Source organism: Falco cherrug, chromosome 4 (assembly GCF_023634085.1).
Source record: "Falco cherrug isolate bFalChe1 chromosome 4, bFalChe1.pri, whole genome shotgun sequence".
NCBI lineage: Eukaryota > Metazoa > Chordata > Aves > Falconiformes > Falconidae > Falco > Falco cherrug.
In genome coordinates, this window is record NC_073700.1 from 110,364,744 (window position 1) to 110,390,305 (window position 25,562).

The following is a 25,562-nucleotide window of genomic DNA, read 5'->3' on the forward strand; positions in this document are numbered from 1 at the left end:
TTACATAAGTAGCTGTTCACCAGTTTGAGCAGCATGACCCTTAGTTTCCATTTCTAGGACACATCCTTCAAGAAAGTTGGGCCTGTTACGTCAATCCCAGTCCTGGTCCTGCAGAGTCTGCCGACAAGCTTCAGCACAATCTCCATCAAAGTTATTATAAACTTATTAAATCATGGCTTGTGGTATATATGGACTATGTGGTATATATGGACTATAGTTCATATAGTAATGAAGTACAGAATTTGGTTGTTTGTTTATCTCTGGCTGATTTTCTTGTATCAGGGATTTCTACTGCCCTAAAAATGAAAGGTTAAATTCCTTCAAGTCTTTGTCCTAGATACCACCATGTCACTTTATTTGGACTCTGTATCATATCATATCTGTATCCCTTTGTAAACGCCATTCCAATAATTCTCCCTTGCATGATTTTTTCTGAAGGACTCCGAAGTAAAGCTTGGTGGGAATTTTCCCACAACATATTTGTTTGTATCCAAAAATGCTGACTTGCTGAAACGGAACCTTTTTGTGGGAAAGTATTTGTTCCAGTAAGAAGGCTTCTCAAATTCAGAAGTGAATTTCTGGACAAAAAAAGTGAAAGACAAACTTTCCCTTCTTTTCCTCAAAATAGATGGCTGCTCAATGCTCAGGCTTTCCCCGGAGGATATGGGCAAGAGAGGTTCAAATCCCATTGATTCAGCATGTTCGTCTCGTCCTGGGCCAGCGATGCAAAGCCGAACAGCTTCAGACAGGATAAAAGGCAGCATTCTCACTGGGTTCTGTCTTTTTATGCCTGTTCTGGCACTTTCTCAGGAAGGTCCTAACTTCATTTTAATGCACAACAAAAGCACATTTTGAAATTTCTATTGTTTTCCAAAACACTAATTTTTTGCAGATACTGTTACACTAACCCAGCAGTGATCGCTTGCAGATCCATTCATATCTTTTTAAAAATGCAGATGACAAAGTCATTCTGTTTGGGGATCTATAACTTATATGGAGTCTTGAATCTTTGTGGGTTTTTTAGGAGACATTTAGGGGTTGATTCTGCAAATTTCTAAATTATAAGATGTTATGAGCATTAGTTACTTAACTCATGGAGCTATTCATACACTTGATGACAGCACATTATGAATTGATAAAAATTTTATTAAAGTCAATAGAAAGTTTTCCACTGGATTCAAATGACAGTTTGTTACATTGTGTCCCTGCATCCTGAAGTTTTGATTTGACACTTGATTTTGCCTTATTTTGTGATGTTCATAATTCTACCAAAATTATATTTGTATCAGTCACTTACCTCTACAATTACAGAAAGAGGCATCAGCTTTGTCTGCTTTTTAAAGAGACAGTGGGAACCTGGAAAAGCTGGATTCTTTTCTGACTTACCACTGACTTGCTTAGGCTATCTATCATTATTTATTAACTTTAGCAATTAATTTTATGACTCTAAGATGCAAGGAAATTTAAGCACTAGGCAGTATAACAGTGGCAAAATCGTGCATTACAGTCTCCCAACCTTAACTTACTCAATGGCAATTTCACAATTAGGACATTATAATGCAGTTATAATGCATATTTATTATAGTAATGAAGTACAGAATTACATAGATATAACACAAATCATATTTAATCAAGAGCAATCTCAGATAATAACCAACTAAGAATTAGAATTATATGCCATTGAGTTTATATGTATCTTTTTTTAATCAGTAAGTAGTGCTACAAATTTTCATAATATAAATTGTTTACATTTGTTTTAAAACATTCTATAATACTGATTGATGCTTATGACTGAATCTTTCCTTATTGTATGAATACCATAAAAGTTCTCCAACTAATGAGACAATTAATTTTCCATCCTGCATAACTCCAGTTTCAAATTAGATTTAAATATTAGATCTTATAATGTATAAATTGTTTCAAAATAGAAAAAAAACCCCAATCAAAACAAACAAAAATACTATTTCATAAAGTTGGCAGAGAAGGACCCTTGGAAAGCAGAGTAGTTTGTTCAGAAAAGTGATTTCTATATTCTATCATAAAACTCTCCCCCCCCCTTTTTTTTTTCTTTTAAGGCTACCATTCTGTGAAATACTGTTCATGCTTATTTCACAAAAAGTCACAGCTTGGTCCTCTGTATCATGTGCTTTTGCCTGTCTTGCATAGTAACCACGTTCTTGAACCTTCTCAGTTGGAAGCATGCTGCCAAAGCAGATGGGTTCTTAAAAGTAAAATGCAAGCCTAATTATTATTCCTCAATCTTCAGCTATGAGTTTCACTTTATAATTTAAATTGGAATAATACTTTTATTGCAATTTAGCATACTCTGGAAAACATTATAGAATTAAATAAGAGTATACCATAGTGTTTTCAATATATTTTACATTCTATGTTATTACACTACTATTTTTCAAACTATGCCTAAAATACATTAGGACTTATCACATGTCTGGAGGTATGCTTTTAAGAGTGGTAAGTACATGGGTTCCCAGCAAGTGGTAAAACTAAAATAAATACTTCTTCAAAACAGTGAAACATACAAGCGCATTGGAAATCAGTGTTCAGTGACTGTGACTGAAGAAAATCAACTGACTTTTGAGAAATCCCAGTATAGTACACACTGTAGGTAGCGGTATTTTACATTTGGAAGCCTTCTCCATGAGTCATGTCCTAAACCAGAGCTGTAACTGGAAGAAGACATTACTGCTCCAGTCCTGCATGCCTCCCCAGCCACAACTGCCAAATCAAAGTCTCCAGCTAGTAAGGCGAATGACAGAAATAAGTACCTTTGCTTTTTACTGAACATGAGAGCCCCCACAGCATTTCTAAATGCATGTTATTCAGGACAAAGCATCGTAACATTCACAAACACAATACTCACTCCTCTGCCCATTGTATAGGTCTGTACTCACTGCTATAGCGAGAGTTTTGGCAGATGTTGGCCTCCAACAAAACCAGAAGATAAAATTATTAAGTAAAGATAAAGCTGCATCAAGCCTCTCCAGAGCTGTGAAACAATAGTTAGCTTACGCTAATCTTGACTCTGAGCCTGAGAATGTAGTGGCTTCATATATCATTTCAAGAAGCACTTTTGCTAAATTTTAAGGCATGATGCAACCGTTTAAAAAGCAGATAATGTATCATGGAGAGCATTCTGGCTGAAGTCCCAGGTCCATTAAAATCAATGGGAGTTTTTACTCTGGTTTTGTGCCACACATTGGTTATTTCTCCTCCCTCATGCTTTTGACTTACACTTATTTTATGATACTCATTGATATGTACTGCTATATCGGAGTTCATTAAAGCACTGCATGTTTCATTACATAATGAGAACTCAAGTTCGCACCAAACAGAAAATGAGTTTTTATTTGCAGAAACAAAAATTATTCTTTCCTCCCAACTGCTGTTTGATAGACATATGATGGATAAGGGAAAGAGGGGGTATATTAAGCTCTAAATAATGGACTGTATGCCTGAGGCATGCTTTTTTGTGTAAGTTGCCTGCGATATGTGACATTCTGTTGGCTATGACTTTAAAGTAACTGTGTGCCCTGATGTAAGTTAAACACTAGAACATAAACACCTATATTAAATCTGAAACAGACAATAAAATAAGAAAACACATTTCCATTTTCTGACTGACCTCAATCTCTGAATGAGGACCCCTGCATGTTACATTAGCAGGCTGTGCTCCATTACACTGCTGCACGCTCTGCTCAATCTACTGAAACATTGATTTTTTTACAGCGCGTACACACTGTAAAATCGGTATTCCTGTACACACAGCCAAGTGGCAATGGCATAGCTGAGGCCAGCTCCGTGGCCTGGAAGATGGGGTGTATGCTGAGGGAGCAGGACTACAGTGGGAACAGCAAGATGGGAAATAATACCACACATGGGGAACTGCAGCAAAACGGAACGGGGCTGCAAACCGAACGGCGCAGGGAAGGTGCAGACAGCGAGGGGGGTACATGCTTTGTAAACAGAGCAGAGAGGCTCAGGGAAGACTTGCCATTTCTGATTCTGCAGACAAAGAAGCTAAAGAAGAGGCTAAACAAGAGGAGACAAAATGTAAGTATTTAAAGGTAAGAGATTCTTCTGAGGTGCTCCTTCCCCAAACACTAGGTTTTAAAGTCGGAATTGAAAGTCATTAAATTGGAAAAAAAAATATATATGTGAACTAAAAAAAAAAATATTTCAAAGTGTTTTTCAATTTATTTCCTTTTCAGATACCAAAATGACAGCCACAGGTTTGGACTAGCATAGATCACTGTGATCCTGCAACACGGACCACACCAGCGCTGGAGTTCACCCGTGCGGCAATGCCAGAGCGGGACAGGGCCCACACGAGGAGGCACGTCACGTTCAGCCACACGTAGCTCATATAGACTGATGGCTCCTCTGGGACTGCTCAAGCAGTGCCTCAAGCACAGCAGCATTTTCCCGGCTGAGGCCTACATGGCTACAGGCTTAATCCTGCATCAGCTCTTCAAGCTGTCAGCTGCGTTAGCTGCTCCGTCTGAGCCCAGGGAACAAGCTAAGCAGCGAGATACGTTTAACTTTAATGACTGTAATTCAGTGCAAGAGATAGAAAGTTGCAGAAATTACTGGTTTTAAGCTTTATTTAGTTGGGTTTGTACTACAGCGTATTTTGAGATCCACATGGAACTAGCCAAGCCTCGACACCTTCTGGAGAGGAGAGCGGGAAACACCCTCTCCAGACGGAGAAACGGACCTCCCGGCCGTTTCTCCAGAGAGAAACGGATCCCCCGGCCTTCCTCTCGGGGAGCGGGGACAGGCTCCTCAGGAAAAGCTGTCACGCTCTTCCCAAGGTCCTTCCGATTTGAAGCGGGAATGAGCCACATCGCGGCGCCCGCATGCTCGCACCTGCCGCAGGCCGGGCTGCCCTCCCGGGGCACACCGGGCCCCCTGAAGGGACTGCGGGAGCGGAGCGCGGGGCCGGCAGAGCGCCCGCCCCCAGCCCCGCCAGCGCGCAGGGCCGGCACCTCCGCCGCCGGCTGGCACCGAGCTCCCGCCGCCGGGGCCTCGGGAGGCGCGCCCGGAGCCTGCCTGCCGCCGCGGCCTCGCAGGTGTCGCCGGCGGTGCCTGCCGAGGACGGGGCTGAGCGCCCCGGGCGAGGGCTGGACCCGGCCTACGCGCGGCCGCCGCTGCGGGAGCGTAGCTTCGCCGTCCCCAAGCCGTGGCTGCGCGCCGGCCGGGGCGGGAGTGCCGCGGAGCCGCCGCTGCCGCCGAGGCGCACCGAGGACCGGCGCCGCGTCCGCACCCCAGCGGTCTCGCGGGCACCCCTGCCCGCCCCACGCCCCACGCCGAGGTCGAGGCCGAGCTGCATCGGGGACCGAGGCACCGCCGGGGCGCCGCCGCCCCTTCCCCGGCGCCCGCCAGCCGCCTCAGCGCCCCCTCCCCCCCGCCGCCAACGGCCGCCACGGCCACCGGGCCCCGCGGCGCGGCCCCGCCCCTCGGGTGGGCGGGCGGGCGTGGCGGGCGGCGGGGCGGGGCCGCCTGCGAGGCGGCTTGGCGCGGAGCGGCGACAGCAGCCGTGACCTCCGACCCCGCCCGCCGCCGGCCAATAAGAGCGCGGCTCGTCCCCGAACCCAAAATTTCCACGTCGGCAAAAGTCAAGATGGAGCGGCGCGCGGCGCGGCGGGGCGGGCGCGAGCGGCCGCTGCCGCCCGACGGGACGCGGCCGGACGAGACGAGGCCGCCGCCGCGGCGGGGCGGACCGGACCGGACCGGACCTGTTGCGCCGGGCGGCGGGGACCGAGGGGGAAGGCGGGCGGGGCGGGGTGTTGGGGGGGGGGGCGCCGCTGGGCTCCCCGCCGCGGGGGGCTGCGGGGCCGCGGCGGGATGCCGGGCGCTGCTAGGCGGGGCCGGGGCCGCTTCAGGGCCGCGGCGGCGGGGCTGTCAGCGGGAGCCGGCAGCGCTCCGGGCAGCCGTTCGGCTGCGACTAGCGCAGGGCGGCCCGTTAGCTCCCGGGGAGGGGGGGGTGGGGGTGGTGGTGGTGGTGGTGGTGGTGGTCTTTCGAGGGGTTTATTCATTAAAAAAAAACACCCTCTGTATCCTTCCGCCCCTGGCCGGGCGGCGGGCGAGCCGCCGGGGGGGAGGAGGGGGCCGCCTTCCCCGCCTCTAACCGTGTGCGCCTTCCCTCCCCAGGCAGGGAAACTTGTGCTGGCCGACGGCCCCGGTGCCGGTACCGGAGGAGGACTGGAGCCTCCGGAAGCAAAGTTCTGTGACACTCCGACTCTGGGTACGATAGCAGTCAGTGCACTACAGAACTTTGTCTCCGGCGGCGGCGGCGGCCCCGGAGCCTCAGGTGGACACGTCACTGCGGGTGCCCCGCCGGGGCGGCCGGCCCAGGCCCACCGGGTGCCGCAGCCGCACCTCGCAATAAAGCTCTGCCGTCGTGGCCTCCCGCTCTGAAGTCTTGTTGGGTTGGTTCGTTCTGGGGGTTGTTTTTTGGGGTTGTTTTTTTTTTTCTTTTCCAGGGTAAAAATAGCACGACATCTGGGTACCCGAGGGCTACTTCAGCACGGTCAGGCCGGCCAGGCTGCCGGCATAAATGTGAAACGAACTGGTGCTCGGTGCAGCTGCATCGGTGGTGGGTATGTGAATATGCTCCTCGCTGCTCCGAACTGTGCTGTGCCTGTGTACTACAGTAGTAGCTTAACTAGGGGCTGGAGTTGGATGAAAGACTTTGTGCTCTTAGCAAAAACCTGAGCTATAGAACCCTGTTGTAATACACAGCACGTAAGTGTGCTGATTCAGTGTTCAGGCCTTGCCTTGTGGCACTGAGCTGTTTTCCTCTTCAGGAGCCTCGAACCTCCAACTTCTCTTGGGTAATAGCTACGACTTAAATTCAAGCCTCTGCATCTTCAAAAATCACGAGGTTTACGTGAGTACTGCGAGGCTTCATCCTGGCTGGTGCAGGGGGGAGGCTTTGGAGGGGTAAGTGGCACCCATGTGTGTTAGTGCGGTTGCAAAGTTTTATAATACAACCTTATTTGACACCTGCACCGTGCTCAACATGGGCAATGGCTTTCAGGGCTGAGAAAGAAAGGAGCAAGCTCAACTTTTTTCGGTTTAAGTTGGAATCTGGCAACAGTACAGAAGCCAGCCTGGCTCTCCTCAGAAGTTTCGCAGAATTTCTTGATGTGTAAACTAAGCTGTGAAGTTCTTGTGAGGTGGACATAGTCAGCTGATCAGATTTCATCATAATGAGAGTAATCTGAAAAACAGGAATTGCTAGAGGTCAGGTGGAGTAAGGTATAGCAATTTATTTAAAATGAAAAATCTGTTATGAGCTGTAGAGTTTGTTAGCAAGTACTTTGACAGCAGCTGCATTATATGGCAGATATGCCGCTCTTACACATAAATGTGTGTGCATATACACATACATGTTAGAGGTCTCATATATTCTGTTAGCCTTTTGTAGTTAATGATCCCCTTTGGGCTTGCTAGAAACGTAAATCAACTTTTCCTTTCTGCTAATCTGAACATGGAAGGTACAGAAAAAATGTATAGTTCATGGAATTGGGCTAGAAACTGAAATGCTATTCTAAGTATGTGCTTTCTAGCTCAAACGGTTTAATCAAAGGGTAGGTAAAGTGAGGAGCACTTACTGTATGGCAGCCCATGTGACCAGCTAGGGCTATATTTGGATGCTGGATGTTTAAGGAATCCTTTTTGCTAACCATTTTTGGCCAATTGCCTGCCGCTTTATGTTGTGCAGTGTGATGTCTGCTAAAAAGGATTTGGAAGTCTGGTGTCTGCAACTGTTTAATCAGTGCAGTTATAGGGAAACACCTTGTACTGTCAGGGCTAAAGTCCCACTGTATTTAATTTAGGGGTGGTGCCTGCCTAGCAGGATATGCAATGCAAATTGCAGTTTCCAATTTTTGTACTAAATATCCCTTGGGGGGAGGGGGTGCTGCACATCTCATAAAAGCTTCTTAGATGCTCAGGTTTGGTGGTTAAAACTACATAGATTCTTACAGTTCTGGAAACCCACAGACTGGAGCAAACGCTTACTTTTTTTAGGCTAAGTGTAACATGTTTGGATCTTAGCTTATTTCAGTATAAATTCAGGATCCCACTCCCCTACTCTGGGCAGAATTCTTTTGCACTAGACTGAATGTGATGGCAGATAGCAAACCGAAGTCTAGCTACAGTGGGAATAAAGAATTAGTTGGCTTTCTTTTAACACATCTCAGCTGGAGCCAATTTTCCATATGCTTTAGCTTCCTGGTGGTCCAGCTGACCAGCCCTGAAGGCAAGGTGAGTAACGCTTGGCCTCCTGATAGCCCTCACTTGTCCTTGCCACACGGCTGCAGCATGTTGTACCTCCTGTCCTACAAGTAATACTTGAATAGTGACCTTTTGGTGACACTTCTGCTTTGATACAGGAAATCACGTGGCCTTCAGGTGGGACTAGAAAAAAGCTCAGTGCTTCCGATTTTGTGCTTTCTTCTTACACTGAACTGTATGTGATCTAATAGTCCCCTGGCATTTGAACTTTCTCACTTCATTGCAGTCTAAGACTTCTGAAGCGAGTTTGAGGTACGTAGTGGTGCTTGGGGCCTTGACTGGGAAGATGAAGAGCTCTGACTAACCTTTTAAGAGTAGTGGTTGATAAAGGTGGTGCAAGAATTGGAAACAGAAAAAGAATTGGTGATGCGATTTAACAAAGTCTGAATGACAAACTGTATAACTGCATTGATACAACTTATTTTCCCATGACTCCGTGGTGTCTTCTGCTTCCCTGTTAGGCAGTACATCACTGGAGACATACTCTAAACTCTGCTGCTTTATTTTTTGGTGCTTTTTGATGCTTTAGAGAGTCTATTCCAATTACAGTCCTTTGCTCATTGGAAGAGTGGCAAATGAGCATGCTGAGTAAATTACATGAATTTCCAAAACAGTAAGAGTCTGTTATCTGAAGGGGCAAAGGAAATGATACAAACCTATTTATTGTTCTGCAAGCTGGAGAACAGGAAAGGAGTTTGCTGTCGAGTACTCTGAAGGTTGAGACTGAATGGATCTGAGCATGGCCCAGACTCCCTGCATGTGTTGATCCAGCTGTATGGAAATCCTTGAACTCTGTATGTAGGTGCTGAAGTTTGAATTCAGAATTTAAAGGGACATTTTAGAAGTATAAAAGGTGATGTCTCACGTGCTTTTGTCTTTTCTAGGTCAGGACCTCGTTAAACTCTTAAGAGTGTGCATGTTCAGTGGCAGCCACTTTAGTTTTTGTGATGGGTGAATAATTAAGAGCACGGGGAATATAAAGCAGAGGCAAGCTGCACAGCCTATAGCTGGTTAATCTTAGGATGCCACTGAACCTGACAGAATTGAGGAACGTGCTTACTTTAGCTTCCAGAGATGTGATTTTGAGCTGGTGAAGTTTTAAGCAGAAATCTAACTCTTGTACCTGTAATCTAAAAATGCTGTGAAGAGATGAAAATGACAAGCCTTTCACGTGTGCTTTCATGGAACTAACTTGTACTGTTTTACTAGAAACAGAAATAGACTTGCTGACTTCCAGCAACTGTATGATAAAATTTATAAATAGACCGTAGAGTCCAATGAAATACTTTATTTGTATTGGAAGTCATGAGCTGACTCCAAAAAAACCCTGGGATATTTATATTTATCTGCTGCGTGGGCAGCTATGTTCAAGAAAATTCTCTGGATCCATGTAGAGTGACATGCCCGGAAAGCCCACCCGGAGCAGTGGCTTCTGGAGTCTTGTTTGTTGGGCTTTCGGTGGTAGCAATGGTCTTTTCTCTAAATCTTGGGACAGTAGGATGGAAATACTTTGTAGGATACTTGAGTTACCAACACAAGGCCACACGTACCTGTCGGCTGCGGAATGGGAAGCAGAGCTGCAGTAATTGAGGTGGGTTAATGGCACCATGCAGCGAAGGATTTGCCTTGTAGTTGGAGCCAGAGGAGGTGAACCTGGTCTTGGTAGAAACAGGACATTGAATAGGTGGATTCTTATGAGTGAAAACTGGAACTGCTAAACTGTCCCAAGTTTATTTTCTATTTTATTTTGGGAGGGAAGTGGAAGTTAGAAAAACTTGGCAAATGCCACTCAAATAAAGCTATTTTCTTGCTTTGTGCGACGGGCTAGGAACTCAACCCCATGCCCGTTGTACTTACTGTACTCTGGAAATAACCTTTGCAATGACCAGGTTTTATTTTCTGGAATACTGGTGCTAATGCTATTGAAAATAGCTTGGTACGGTTGAGCCTGTACTTAATATATTGGAGGTGTTGTACTGCACCATCATTCTAATTAACTGCAGGATGAGGGAGCTGAAACTTGGCTTCATATAGCCAGCACAACAATAATTACGTGCTGAATTAAGTACATACCTATAAAAACTTTCTGAAATGAGCATACAGAGTCCTGAGCTTTATGAAAAAAGTGTTAGACTATTGATGAATGATTGTCGCTTCATTTTGATTTCAGTTGGGCTGTGAAGCAATACCACCTTTTGGTGCAATGGCAGTTTGTACCCTGTCTGATGGTTTTTACCTTTCAAGTTTTGGAAACGACATTCTTGCACCCACACTTGGTCTCTTGCAGGGCACCTGTGAATGTTCCTCAGCAGTAGTAAAATGTAGTAAAAAAAAAAGTAGGCTTTTTATAAAAGTCTCAATACTGAATGCTGACCCACTTGCACAATAAAATCCGTAATGTATTTTGTGGTAACTTGCAGGAGCACTAGTTGTGGGAACATCATTAACAGTATGACAGACTCAAAATAATGACAACAGCATATTTTAAGTTGTGTGAGTAGTCCCATTTAGGCAAGCAAAATGTTTTGTGTTTTGTTTAATATGTTTAATATGACACATTTTGACAGCTGGGTGTCTTGGGGGTGTCTTAAATTTGTATCTAGACAACAAGCCCAGTTGCAGTGAGTGCTGTCGCTCTTGCCCTGCTGACTCCCAGCTCCCATTAGCATGTCCCAGAACTGTGACTCACTAACAGTGTCTTCAGGTGCTGATTCCTTGGAAGAGGCAGAGAAAGGATGGTCTTAGTTTGGGGAAATAACCATAGATAAAGCAGTTGGCGCTCATCCTCTAGTTTCTTCTTTCACAAACGGAAACAGAGGAGGTGCTCTGAACATCAGGAAACACTTTTGTCACTGTGAGAGTGACTAGGCATGGGCACAGGTTGCCCAGGAAGGTTGCGTCTGCATCCTTGAAGATATTCAAACACTGTCTGAGATTGTCCCGGGCAACCTTCTGTAGGTGGCTGTTCTTGAGCATGGAGTTGGACCAGATGAGCTCTGGAGATCCCTTCCAACCTCAACCATTCTGTGATTCTTTTCCTGACTTTATGCCCGGAAGACTGTTTTTCCTTTCCTTCCGTCTTCTCCCTATCCCACAGGTTTTTTTCCATTGCTGCTTATTGTCACATGAATAATCCTTTCATTTGTAAAGCAGAGGGGGAGAAGGGTTACAGAAGATCAATACTGATTTGAATAAATGTAATGTAAAGCACGTAGTGATCGCTTTTGACTCAAGTGTGTTAATTAGCTTGAGTTGAGGCTTGAGTGTTTAAAAAAAAAAAAAACGTTGAATCCCATCAGAATTAGTACACTCTTGCTTTAACCTTCGTAAGTAGCAAAGTATGGGATTAAATGTGTGTTTAATGCAGAGGAATTCTCACTTTCCTGAGTGACTTAAATCCTTGAAGAGTAGTGGGGTTTGCTCTTCAGTCATGGCTGGGCCCAAAAGAGGAAGCGACTGAAGCTCAGAGATTTCTTTTGTGTGAAGCTTTCCCAGTGCAGTGATGTTAATAGACTGATAAAAATATTCGTGGTGTCATTGCAGCGCTGAACCAAACTGCGCAGTGCCTGTGAGGCTTGCACCTTGCCCTCTTGCTCCTTTGGCAGGGGAAACTGGGGAAAGTCCCAGCAGGGCATGGCACATCACCCTTCCTTATGGGGGCGAAGGACCATGCCGGGGCAGAAGTGTTGATGAGGTGAGGGTTTGCTGCAGTTGAAGGCGAATGGAGCCGTTGGTGTTTTCCCCTCATAGAGTACTGTTAGGCATGAAGGCTTTAAATAATGATAAGGAATATCTGCTTGGCTGCGCCGACTCCTCAAGGTTGCTCGTGTTTAGTCTTTAGAGTTGCATCCCTGCATCCCCCACGAAGTTAAGGCAAGAAGCTGATGGCATGGAGCAAGCCATGGAGAAAAGGTGCATCTCACACTAGTCATTAAAGGTAAAGCTGGAGTCCTTGCCTTGACGAGCAGATATGGTGGACAATACTTGCTTTGCTGCTGCTGCTGCCCGATGTACTGCGCTCGCCTGTAGGTATGGCTTGAGGGACCAGGAAGAAGAAGATTTAGATACAGCTGGAGAGAGAAGCAGAAAGGGGGGGGGTAACGGCAGAGGGTGGTGGGTGGAAGAGGCCGTGCAGTTTGCCCGAGGAGCAAGTTTTATGTTCTGCTGTGAACTTTGATGTCCATCTGATTGCAATTTGGTAAGCACTTCCCAAGATGTTAAACTGCCAGACTACATTGACCAAACTAATTTGGGAGCCTTATGTATAATTGCACTCTGTGGAAGGAGCTAGTGCCCCTTGAGATGCTTTAGTAAGTACCTGAAACATAATGTTCATAAAATACTATAGTTACGTACTGTGGCCTTTTAATTTATGCTGTGTGTTAATTTGAAAATAAAAATGGACTTCAAATTCTGGGTTCTTAGGGCTGTTGTCATACAATATAAATCCATTATTTCAGAAATGGTCAACTAAGCTAAACGAATGAGGACCCACGGTACATGAACAGTTGTTGCTAAAATATAATTGTCATCTTCAGAGAGAAGCAGGAGATGCAAGAGAGCACTGCCAAGAAAGCGGAGCTGTACTTAACCCATGCACAGTAAACAATCAATACCAGTAAAGTCAAAAAAAAAAAAAAAGGGAAGGCTCGCAAGTCCTCCAAGGTAAAAGTTTCAGGCAACAGCACTGTAAGTGACTGTTTGAGGAAATGCGTGGATGATGACAACTTTGATTCCCACCCTGATGTGTTCTCAGCCAGCCAAAGCTGAGGTGGAACTGAAAAGCTGGGGATAGTGTACAGGGGCAAGGCTGGGTGGTCAAGGGGAGCTGCCGTCACTCTGGATCACTCCTGGAAAAGCAGAGAAGAGAAAGCAGGCTCAAGCCTGCAAAGAGGGTACTTCTCTCATAAAAGGCCTTTTCAACAAAATTTTAAACTAACCTATTCAACTTATGCTCACTTGTGGGTTTATGGACAGGCTGGTGGGAAATACTAATTTTGTAGTTTCATTAAGTGCAGTCCTTGCCATGTGGGTTTGATTAAGCAGCCAAAATAAAAATACAATGAAAACCGAATCTTGTATTTAAAATATTTCATTATTCAAATTGTGTGTTCTTGGCTTAACGTTAAGCATCCAGGTCTGGATTACATTCTTGTTCAGTACAGTTCACTTGTCTGAACCATACTGTTTAGATGTGGTGTTAAGTTCAATTATACTTGGGGTCAAGCAAGCAAATGGGAAGATGTAAAGGCAAACTTTAGCAGTTGTCTGTAAAGGAAACGAGGGTTTGGGCAATGTAGCTCATAGTACATATAGAGTAGATACTGTCTTCAGCATTATATGGCCTGCTTGCCCTGTGTAGTTCGCAGCATGAAGGCGAGTGAAAGCGTGAGAAGCATATATTGCAGGCCCATATTGATCTTTGTCTCAATACTTTGAAATCTTTGTGCTTAAATCACATTAAGTGAAGAGCTTATTTTTTAGGGTAATGTTAAAATGCTTTATAAAACCATAAAAGGTATAAAAAGCTTTATATAACAGCGTTAAGCTCACTTCTGATGTATGCAGGTAAATAGTGGCGACAGTTGCTGTTTCAGTGTATAGGACCAAGCAGTAGAGGTATTGCTAGCTATGTAAAGCTTTTAACAAAGTATTGTACTTGGTCACATTCAAAGATACTAAATGTGAAAAGAAACCTAATAAAATACTTTGAACTACAAATGGATTTTATAGTCTCCAGACTGAAATTGTTTCCTTACGCTAAGAATAAAAAGCATTTGTGAGGGGAGTTGCTGTTACTTTGGCAAATTAATGCTGTTTATTTTGCTTCAGAAACTTTTTTTAGGAGGAAAAAAGTTAAATTATATGTGATTATCTAAATATATGCACATAAACATGCATTTTTATATGTACGTAAAGAGTATGGCTTTTGGATTTTGATGTTTATGAAGATTTTCCAAGTGTGTGGTGTACAGAATGGCTCTTTTGAACAGATTTTGCATAGTCAAAAAATAATTCACTGCAGACACCTAATACGTATGGGTTTTTTTAAGTATTATTTGATTACAATGCATGTCATAGCAGAGTAGTTGCAGGCAGGGGAGGAGGAATACCTGTGTGTAGCACTGGGTGAAGGAATGGCAGTGCTGCCAGCTTGGGGAATTCCTGGTGAGCAATGAGTACTCGCAGCAAAAGAGCCATCTAGTCCAGGGCAATGTATTCCCTTAAGGAAAAGGGATAAAAAAAAACTGAGGAAGATTTAAGGGATGTTTTCACAAGCATAGGGAAACTTTTCATAACTTGTGCTGCTTAGAAAAAGCAGTCAGGAGGAAAGTTTAGTACTGTGAACCACTGCAGAAGTGGGGAAACCCAAAAGAATTAATTTGCCATTTAGTAGGCTGGAGTTTTGTTTAATTATGCAAACATTTCATCAAATAGGGAGTAAAAGTTAAATGTATAAAAATAAACATGTAAAGGATGTGCTGGGGTGAAAGGCATGCAGCTAAACATTGTCCCATGCTTGGAGTACCAGAGTTTGGGAGTTAGGCTGTGGTGCATCCAACATAACTAGTTCTGGAGAGAATATTGATATGTCTGTTTGGCCCAATCTAGTAGCTTTTTTCAGGGTAAGGGCTATACCACTGTTGCATGAATATCCTAAATGATAGGATGGGGGACAACAGGAGATGAGTAGAGAGCCTCTGAGCAGCTTTGGAAATAACTGCTGGATATAGAGTAAAGGGTGTTTGGGTTTTGTTCGGCCAAAACAAGTGGGTGAGAAGCTGGGGCAGCATGGATGCGGGGAGGAGGTGTGATGGCTGGGGATCTGGCGTGCAGGGAGATGGTGCAAAGCCTCTGAGAACAGAGGGGTAGGTGAGGAAGTTCGTGTCTGACATGTCTGTCTGAATTGTCAATTGCCAAGCAAGATTGTGAAGATGCCAAGTATTCACGGGATCCAGATCTTAAGAGCATGAGGAGCTGAAGGCATTTGTTAACAAAGACACGGTTATGGCACATGCTGGCGAAGAGCACAAAATGCATCTCAGCCAGAGGTGCTAGGCAGTTCTTTGAGATAAAACTGTCAAAAATGGAGCCCAGTGGTTTAGGTGGTAGTGAGAACAAAGTGCTGATGTATTCAAACAGAAAAGCAGCTTTGGCTTTAATCCATAGGTGTGAAAAGTTTCATGCCTATTCATGAGCCAGCATTGTCTGAAGCTTGGTGTAACTCATTCTTCATGCTCACCCAAATGAACTGGAAAGTGCTACTTCTTAAATTGACAAATACGTGATATGCAGGTTGAATATAAACAGGGAGATGAATGTCGTAAATGTACTCTTTAAAGCATTTAATGCAAGTGCTGTACAGCAAAATCTGGAGCGAAATTACATGCCTACCTGTTCTCAGATAACAAAAACCAATTTTTTGGGGGGGACACACAGCATAGGCAGTGAGTGGGGCTGCACCCTGACAACATGGACCATCCATCGTGTATTGATAATCATGCATATGTTTATGTAGGCTCATAACTAACATGATCCAGCCTTCTCCCCGATAGGACTTGTTTGATCTTTTTTTTTCCTGTTCTTTACCGGAGTGCCAAATCCATTGCTGCACTGGGCCTCCCTTCTGAAGGCTGTGCTCCTCTGGCTTTGCTGAAGCACCAAGGTGCCATGTGCCTACAGGAGCCAGCTACCAGTTTGTGGAGCTGGTGACTGTGCAATGGCTATGTCTAGGAAAAAGGCACCTTTGAAAGCATTTGAATTTGCACAAGGAGCTGCAAAACTAGTGATATGCATCTTTTTAAGCATCACAAGCGAAGAGGCAGCTGCTACGTTGTAGCGTATTTAAAGTTGTTAAGGTTTTTGCTTTTCAACGCTCGCGGTCCCATTCAACAGTACAGAAGTTTTTAAAGTGACCTATTTAAATGTAAACACCAAAGAAAAAAAAAATAAAGCAGGCACCACAGGGGTTAAGGGGCTTCCTTGCTGGAAAGGAAAGGAATGGTGGCAGGTAGCAGCCAGATGCGAAGTGACTGGGTTTGGCTTGCAGCAGTTTGGCAGGAGCAAATTTAAAAGGTAACTGCAGTAGCTTTAAAAGGTAGCTGTAGTAACAAGACAATCCTGAGCGTGGCCGTGGGCAAGATCTCAACCAATAATCCTGAATTTGTGGGTTTCTATGTCATACTGTCCCTGATGAATAAAACCTTCAATATGCCAGAGATATTTATCACTGAGAGGTCTTACAATTTTCTTAGTATTGAAAATTATTTTATGGGAGAACAGAGCCAAAATCCAGGTTTTCTTTTCGCTTCAGCACTTTCAAAACAAACAGGTGTCTGCAGTGTATCCCAAGTCTTCATTCAGTTACTCAAAACCAGTATTTCCTATGTTTATTTAATTCCTTATTCTTGGGTTTAAATCAGTACAGCTCTGCCAAGAGGAGACATATTGACGAGTTATTTTGTAAAAAGAAGACTTGAACTTGTCTGTCTTCTTCAAGGAGATATTAGACTACAAATGGGTTATGAGGCGTTACTGAAGTCATTACTAACCATAGCCTCACGAAAGAGGAACAATAAAATCTCACGTTCCCTGTGTGGATTTGAACTGTGCAATCATGTAAGTTTCTTAATGGTGGAGTTGCACAGAAGACAAAAAAATCCCCACATAGATGAGATCACTTGAAAGCAGAATGATCGGTTAGAAAGGTTTTGCTGACATGATATATATTCATGTCCATAGGTACAGGGCTCCTTGCCCCCTGCCCCCTTTTTTTAAAAAGTATTTAATGTTGTCTTAAACCTACGCTGGATAGAAATATGTACCTGAGTTTCCAGGTTTAAAAATGAGACCACAACCCCAGCATTGCAATTCTTTGACGGAAGAATTTCATTCATATTTGAAAGCTGCTAAACAAAAAAGAAAAAAACCCACTTTCAATTCCAAAAGAAATGATTCTTCACCTTTAAATACAGAGCTCCTCAGGTTTAGTTATTTGTAGTATGAGCATTATTCATCTGAGCTCGTACGCTAGAATATTTATAACTAAGAGCAGGAGAGGTGAAAGACATCAGATGTAGAGAAAAATTTCTTTCCTCAGTGCTGGGAGGAATCCGGCTGCTTCTGTTTGCTGGGGAAGGCTGGGCAGCAATGCGCTGCAGCGAGTGACGCCACGGCAGCTGCTCAGTTGGTTTTGCATAAGGCACTAAGGCTCACCCTGGACAACCAGTGTCCCTCGCGATGCCAAACGTGATGAAACTGATCCTAGCACAGAAGCAAACCGCTGTTCAAATTGCTTTTGCTGTCGAGGCAGCTCAAACCAGAAAAAAAAAAAACCACATTGTGAGTGAACGATATAACCGCAGCAGGGCCCTTGCTCATGTGTCCCGATGCTGTGCACCTTCGAAAATTAATTCTGCCCCAGTGCGGCCAACGTGCAGCATTCTGTGCAGAGCTGGCAGTCATCCTAACAGGAATAGGGGAGGAACAGCGGCGAAGTGGCCGATGTATTTTCAAAACTAAACCAGAAAAAGATAAATGTGCTCATCCTCAAGAGCTCCATATATATGTAATAACATGATTCTACTTTGGGGGAGGATTGCTTATTTTTTCGCCTTATAAAAACAGCAAAGACTGATGAACAGAATAAACTGTTTGAAAAAGGGAGGTCAGCTGAAGCTCAAAGCTCAGAAGACAGTTCCCAGGACTGGATGGTCGTTACTGTTAATTCTTTTAATCTGTTCTGGAACTCCATGTCATTCATTTTCAGTTCTTTAGTTGCTGGGTATTTGTTGAGCAGAGAAGAGTCCCGTCCCTGCTGGCAAGCAATAACAACAGCAACAACAATCTTTTTTAAAAGATCTAGAAGACTCCTAAGCAGTACCATAGTCCCGCAGCAGCGGTACCAGCAGGCTAGTACTGCGTGTTCCCCTGCAGGTCACAAACCGCCTGTGGCAAAGGTCGCTTTTTTGGCATGTACTTGTGTAGTGGTAAGTAACGAAGGCATCCTAATGCTGCTGTAGCAATAACACTGGCAATACAGATAATAGCAATAATAATGAACTCAGTGAAAAATAAAATAACCATCTTCCAACCCCATTATCCTTGGCATTAAAGCCACTAATCCCTTTCAGCCTGGCTTTATTTCGTGGTCAGCCACTAATAACTGTATTAAGTGAACATTCGATGATATTAAGCTCATTACACAAGTGATGAAATGTCACTTCTCACATTAATTGAGAGAAGGCACTTGATAGGGTGCTTTGGGACTGCTTTTTTTGTCACAACAAGGGAACTTAATTGCAGGTGTGACTTTATTGCCGACAGTGAAGTAGGACCGCAGGTGCATTTCTCTCCCTGAAGAGCCCAGCAAAGCCTCTCGGGGGTGAATGAGGTGAGGCTAGGGTGGCCTTTGTCAGCCTTCTTGCTGCTTCCCTCTGCCAGCACTAGCAGAGGCTGGGCGAGGTCCTTCAACAAGTCATAACAAAAAATGTGAAACTTGTGGGTTTGGCACTATTTCTGTGCATCCTGGCTTGTCCCACAGGCCAGGAGGCAGGGCATATGGACAGGCAGGAGCAGTGCCCTGGTTCAGCTGGGCTGGAGCATCAGTGGGACAAGGGCCAGACCTGTCCTTCAGTACAGAAGTAGCTACAAAGGCCACGATATTCGTCAGGATCCAGCAGCAAGTGAGAGTACTGGATGCCAACCACTCAGCCATGCCCACATCGCGTAGCTGTGAACACCACCAGACATCTCCCTCCCACGCAGCCCTTAGCAAAACCCACTCCTGATATCAATAACCTGACTGGCAAGACGTTCTTGAATTAATTTCCTTCTTTCAATAGCCTCTTGAGGATTTCAAATACCTGAGGGGATTTTGCCCCATTACATTACCCTCATAACACTTGCTATTCCTCATCTCAAGAGCTATGGAAATTACATTTTCCCATTTCTTCTGCCGAGCTGCTTCTGTCTCACAAAAAATCATGTTCTTCCCCACAGTGTAGAAAACCTCCCAGTAATTCTAGCCACTTGGCATTGAAAACAAAAGCTAGAGTAAATATGCAGTGATACTGTAGAGCAGAGGGCTAAGAACCAGCCTACTGAAGCTGCAGAGGAAGACAACGCAGGAGCTAATGTTCTCCTTATCTGGAAATGTCGGCGCTTGATAGGAGTCGTTTGAGGCACTTGAAGTTGGTTCCATTTCACAGAAACTCAAATTAGCAACCCACAGAGCACGATGTCGGAGCAAATGGCTGCTTTCCTCCCAAGCTCTCCAACCTAATTCGTGGAGAAGATGCTTTGCTCCCTCAGGAGGTCAGACAGCATATTTTCCAAGGAAACTCTAGAAATACGGAAAAAAAAAGCCAACTGAGAAATCCTTTTGGAGGGCCAGTATTTCAACTGCATTCTTGCATATATAGGCTATTGGTTTTCCTCCAGAGAGTAAAGCATTTAATCTAAAGATCAGCCCTTCCGAGACTGAAAACTTTTCTATGGTATAAGAGAACTGAATTTGAATGAATTCCAAATTAAATTTCAAATAATCTACTTTGAATGTACCATTAAGCTAGGAATTGCCTAGATACGATTAATAAGTGGTAATATTTAACAAAAAAGAAAGAAATTCCTGGAAGAAACGTTAACTAACTATACTTTTTTCTTTTGCTTACAATTTCTTAGCTCAAAACACGTAGTGGTGTCTGTACTACCCATGACACTTTGTATTTAAGATTTTAATATTCTTCTTAAGAAGAGCTAATGCAATGCTTTAACTTATGACTGTTTTACTGCTAACCCTCAGTTTTGGGGAAGGAAAAAAATGAAGCAACCTTTCACATACTGCAAATGGTATAATCCATCATCCCACTCATACATTGTTTATGTGACTGCGATCATGCATGCTGATTTAGGACACTGATCCATCATCTCCTGTGTTCCAGGTTGGCAAGTGGCTCTGTGTTAACTCTTTCCTCCTGTGTTGTGGGAACGTGCCCATCAGGTCAAACCCCCTGGCACTCACCAGAGAGCTCAGAGCACATCTTTTTGAGCAAAAAACATGTCTTAAATCTATGGACTGTCTAAACAAAGTCTGCATGGGAACATGAAGAGGCAACCCTGTCTCAAATGATGTAAAAAAGTGAAAAAAAATGCTGCATTCTATAAAAAGTGGAGTGAATATGCCCAGAATATCCTGAGACCTCAGTCAGTGATCAGTTAACTGGAAATGGTGGTTAAATTTCAGGAGATGTGAAATATGATTCAATTTGTTTATGCCTCAGGTGTGGCACTTACAACTTTTAACCATGGCCTGGAAGCTTTGTAAATATTTAAGACTGAACATGACCCTTTCTGCATGCAAAGGGTTAGATCCTCAACTGCCACAAGATTCGTAACTGATGAATGTCTGTAATTAAGCATCTTGCATCAAATATAGTTTTATTTTTGTCTGTTTTTTGGTATAACATTTGGTATTTTTAGACACCAGCAGGTCTGAAAGCCTCCCCAGGGACCAATGATCTCCAGCTGCTGGCAGACCAGTTTGGATGCTTGGCCACAAGCTGGGGACACAGACACCCTCGACCACAGGTCACCGAAGGCTGGGGCAGTATCTGATGGAGTTATTGCTGCATATGTCCCTTTCTGGGTATGCAGCCCCCTTTGGCCACCCCATAAATGGGGCACATCAGGTTGATGCATACAGCCAGGTTCAGCTCTAGGGAGTTACTGCTGTAGCTGTTACCGGTTTCCTTGGGGGTGTCAGTGGCTTCCTTTCCCTGCTGGGGACCTTCCTCTTGTGGAGGGATGAGGCCAGTTTCTTTCCACAGCTCCAAGGCAAAAAATAGCAGTGGAGACCCTGCCTCAAGCTCGTGCTACTGTCTTCCTTTGCAGGAAGACTCCCTGGTGCTCCTTCCCCACCAGGCTTTTGATCCACTGCTGCTTTTTTGAGACTAGCTGCAGAAATTCAGTTTTTGTACGGCTTTGGCAGAGTGTTACTGCCCCCCATCTCTTCAGAGGGAGAGATGAGCAGCCATAATGATATCATGCATTGGGTATAACCTGGCATGGTGGGCGCCCTTCCCCAGCCCACAGGGCCAGGAGCCTCGAGGATGCAACAGGGCTGGGGGCGAGGCTTGGGTATAATATGTAATCATAAAGAGGTAGTGCTAAGGCAGAGGAAAAATATTTTGGGAGAAGGTTTCCCCCAGCTAAGTTGTCAGTCTTCACAGAGATGAAAGCTCTCACCACACATCATCGGTGCCTGGAGCTAATCTAGATTATTTTAATTTAAACATACACATATTCTGTAAAGTCTTCTTTTCCTCAAAATTCAATTCAGGTAAACTCCATGGCTATCAAGGACAGTTACTGTCTTCATATGGAGGGCTTTGCTTTTGTATGTATCTAATAGGAGCTTGGGTTTTGAGATAAGTCAAATTTGATTGATTTCTTTCATCTGTGGAAAAGGTAATTTCTAAGTCACCCTTATTTTGGTCATTTATCAGATCTCAGCATCCTCAGTATCTCATACTGTTGCTCTTACAGAAATACTGCCTAGAAAATATTAGGCAAAACTACCTAATCTTATCTAAATGCATTTGGCATAGGATTTTGGTTTGAGGCAATCCCTGAAACAATACAGTTTTATAATGCAAGTGACCAGTTTTTGTGTCTAGCTTTGTTAACCAGCATGGTTATAAAATCAAGAGGTAGTAATGACCCCCTAAAGCCAATCAGTAATGGAAAAGTAATGACTGGTAGCATGAGGTAGAATAGTTAACGTTTTCTGTTGGGAGGGAGGAGAAGTGGATGGAGAGCACGTCTGAGGCACTCCTGGGGTGCTGGCAGAGCCCCACAGGAGCAGAGGCAGGACTGGGACCGAGGGTGTCACAGCAGCAGTCCTGGGGCCAGCAGAGGTGAACCATGGCCCTCAGCCACCACCACCTTCGGTGGTGAAGGCTTGATGTCAAAAAACTTTAATCAGGATTCCTGCCAGATTGGCAGCTGCTGAACCTCTTTGATAATGTCCTCAGCGTTTGAAGAGGAGGGGAAGAGTCAAGGGAGATACTAAAGACCTGCCAGCGTGAAAATATGCTGGGTTCTTGGGTCTTGGTGTATCTGTGGCAGTAGCTTGTCACCAAAACCCCCTCTCTTCCCTGTCGTACTGACAAGAAATGTCTTGGTGCACATGTGAGAACTGAAGGCCAGCGCTTCAGAATATTTTTAAGGAGGCATCCCTAAAAGCACTGAGCAAGCCCATTTGTTAGTGAGGGGAGCTCCAGGGCTGGGTGCTAGCTTTCCTTAACTTGCTTCTTCGCATTTTGAGACAAGCTGAGGAAGGCAGTTGACTGTGAGACCATTCTCACAGTGGGGATGAGGGCCTGAGAACAAACCTGTGGCAACGATACATCCCAGTGAGGCATCACTCCCACCGTCTGCGCTTCAGATGTGAAAAAATTGCCTGGTTCTGGTGTTGGCTTTTCCAGTGACAAGTGCTGAATAGGATGAGCACAACAGGCAGAGATGCTTGTTTCCTTCTAGAATTTAGAGAAACTGGTATCCTAAAGGCTTTTATTTCCAAAATGCATCACTGGAAATGACTCCATAAACTTTGAGACTTTATGTGTTATCACTCTTTTCAGCAGATTTGAGAAATTGTTATCCCATGTCAAGCAAGAGTCACTACTCTACTTCTTCAGAAGAAACTTGTCACTGGTAGCTGTAAGAAGACAGGCAGTGCTCTCCTCCGCATGCTTTTGAACAGAACTGCTCAGACATGTAACAAGGCTTTTAAAGCAGAAAGGCTGTGCCTGGACCATTCACATTTGTCTCCGAGAAGTTACGCGAGGCTCCGTGATGCGTCAGCTGAAAGGCTTTGCGTGTGGTAGTTGGAGTCATATGGATCAGAGAACAAAAGTGTCAATTCTTCGCTAGCAAAGGACTAGTCTCACTTTACCAAACCATCCATCTGGTAACCTTTCAACCAACACTTTTTAGCAAAGAGGGTAGCAATCTATTGGGCACCTGTTCTACGCAAGCACAAAGCAAAACCCTCAGGTAACTGCCGTACTCCTAATCTACCCTAGTCAGGCAGTTCAAACCCTGCCATCTCTCTCTGATACCATATATATTATTTTGATTGCTTCTTACTCCTTGAAATCTTCAGTGGAGTTGATGTAGAAATGACTGTCACATTCTGAATTTGACATTTGGGAACAGAATACCTTTGGCACAGAAACTAGCTGAGGTGATAGCTCAGACTGGGATGAGGAAGAACCCCATGCTATGAATGCCACGTGTCTGCTGGCACTGACTTGCATTTAATGTGGGCTACAGATAGGTTGGCTTGCTTGTGTTTTGTGACTACTCAGATGATTCAAGGAGAAATAAATGATGGCCTGGAAATCATGAATTACCCAGGACTTATATCAGCAGGCTTACATGTTGTTGTCTGCTCATCATTCAACTGTTAAATGTCCCATCATCCACTCAGAGAGCAAAAACAATACTTCATGGCTAATAATACATTATGAACTGCAGGATAATGAATTATTGCCATGAGCAGTTTGTTAGCCACGCAGATGGGGGTGTTGGTTGAGGGGAAGCTCAACATGACCCAGCAATGGGCATTTGCAGCCCAGAAAGCCCACCATATCCTGGGCTGCATCAAAGGAAGCATGGCCAGCAGGCGGAGGGAGGTGGTTCTCCCCCTCTGCTCTGCTCTCATGCGACCCCACCTGCAGTGCTGCATTCAGCTCTGGGACCCCCAATGTAAGAAGGACATGGACCTGTTGGAGCAGGTCTGGAGGAGGGCCATGAAGATGATCAGAGGCTGGAGCACCTCTCCTATGAAGACAGGCTGAGAGAGTTGGGGTTGTTCAGCCTGGAGAAGAGAAGGTTCCAGGGACACCTTATAGCAACCTTCCAGTACCTAAAGGGGGCCTACAAGAAAGCTGGAGAGGGACTTTTTACGAGGGCAGGTAGTGATAGGACAAGGGGTAATGGCTTTAAACTGAAAGAGGGTAGATTTAGATTAGATACAAGGAGGATATGAGAGTGGTGAGACACTGGAACAGGTTGCCCAGAGAAGTTGTGGATGCCCCATCCCTGGAAGTGTTCAAGGTCAGGTTGGATGGGGCTTTGAGCAACCTGGTCTGGTGGAAGGTATCCATGGCAGGGGGGTTGGATCTTTAAGGTGCCTTCCAACCCAAACCATTCTATGATCCTATGATTCTATGATTCTGTGCTTCTCCATTTGAAATTATAGTTGTAATAATATAAATTACTTCACAGGCTTTGGAAAGGATTTGCCAAACACAAGAGGCAACTGTTGGCTCAACAGAAACTTCCTTGACCGACTCAAAAGAAAACGCTGGAAAATATCTGCTTTTCAGTCTTACTTGAGTACATTTAATTTTTGGAGAAGGCACCTGTGGGCAAGTCAGAAGGACAGGGCCCTTAGATCTGGATCACGAGGAGGCTGTTGTGTCTCAGCCCTCGGTCTCTCAAATGGGCATGCAAAGAGGTCCCCTCAGCACTGATTGCCACTGATTTGATACTCCACACCTCTTCATCATTAACTGAATCCAAATCAACAGGTCTTTTGGGACAGTCTCACATGGCTGCTCCAGAGCAGCACTTCCCTGTTGCAGGCCTATCTATGCCAGCCAGGGATCAAAACCTCTCCGTTTCTTTTCCACCTGAGCCACCTTGTGGGCCCTCTTCTTATAACAAAAATGTTACTTTTAAAAGAAAAGCTACCTACCGTTCACAGTGTACATTTCAGAAAACAGTAATGGAAACCCATAAAGGTGGCAGCACTGTGGGACCTGACCCATCACTGCTTGATCACCAGACTATTCAACCTCTGAAATTAATTAACTTGTTTTGATGTAGTTCCTAGAAGACCAACAGCCTACACACACACACACACACACACACACACACACACACACAAAATAATAAAAATTAAGCACCTGGATAGTTGTGGCAGACATGGAAAGGGATGACATGGGTGTGGGAACAGAATTCCTTCCTTGATACTTCCCAACACTGTCAGGACTCTAAAATACATTCAGTGAAGTTTACCAACAGATTTTCTTGACACTGCTCTCACAGCAGGGAGAAATCTGGAAAGTCACTGAGTTAGGTTTAATGTTTCCTTCCAGCCCCTGACAGAGAAGTCTTTCTATCCATGGAGGTGGGAGTCATCTGTTAAGGTGCTGACCACCTTCTTATCA

At 44.6% G+C, this 25,562-nt stretch overlaps 1 long non-coding RNA gene across 1 annotated transcript; it reads left to right on the forward strand.

Moving 5' to 3' along the window:
• Nucleotides 1-6,039: 6,039 nt before the first annotated feature.
• LOC114017697 (uncharacterized) lies at nucleotides 6,040-14,047 on the forward strand. The gene is made up of 2 exons (XR_008731989.1): nucleotides 6,040-6,620; nucleotides 12,157-14,047. It is a non-coding gene; the product is annotated as an uncharacterized LOC114017697 (long non-coding RNA).
• The last annotated feature ends 11,515 nt before the right edge of the window (nucleotides 14,048-25,562 follow it).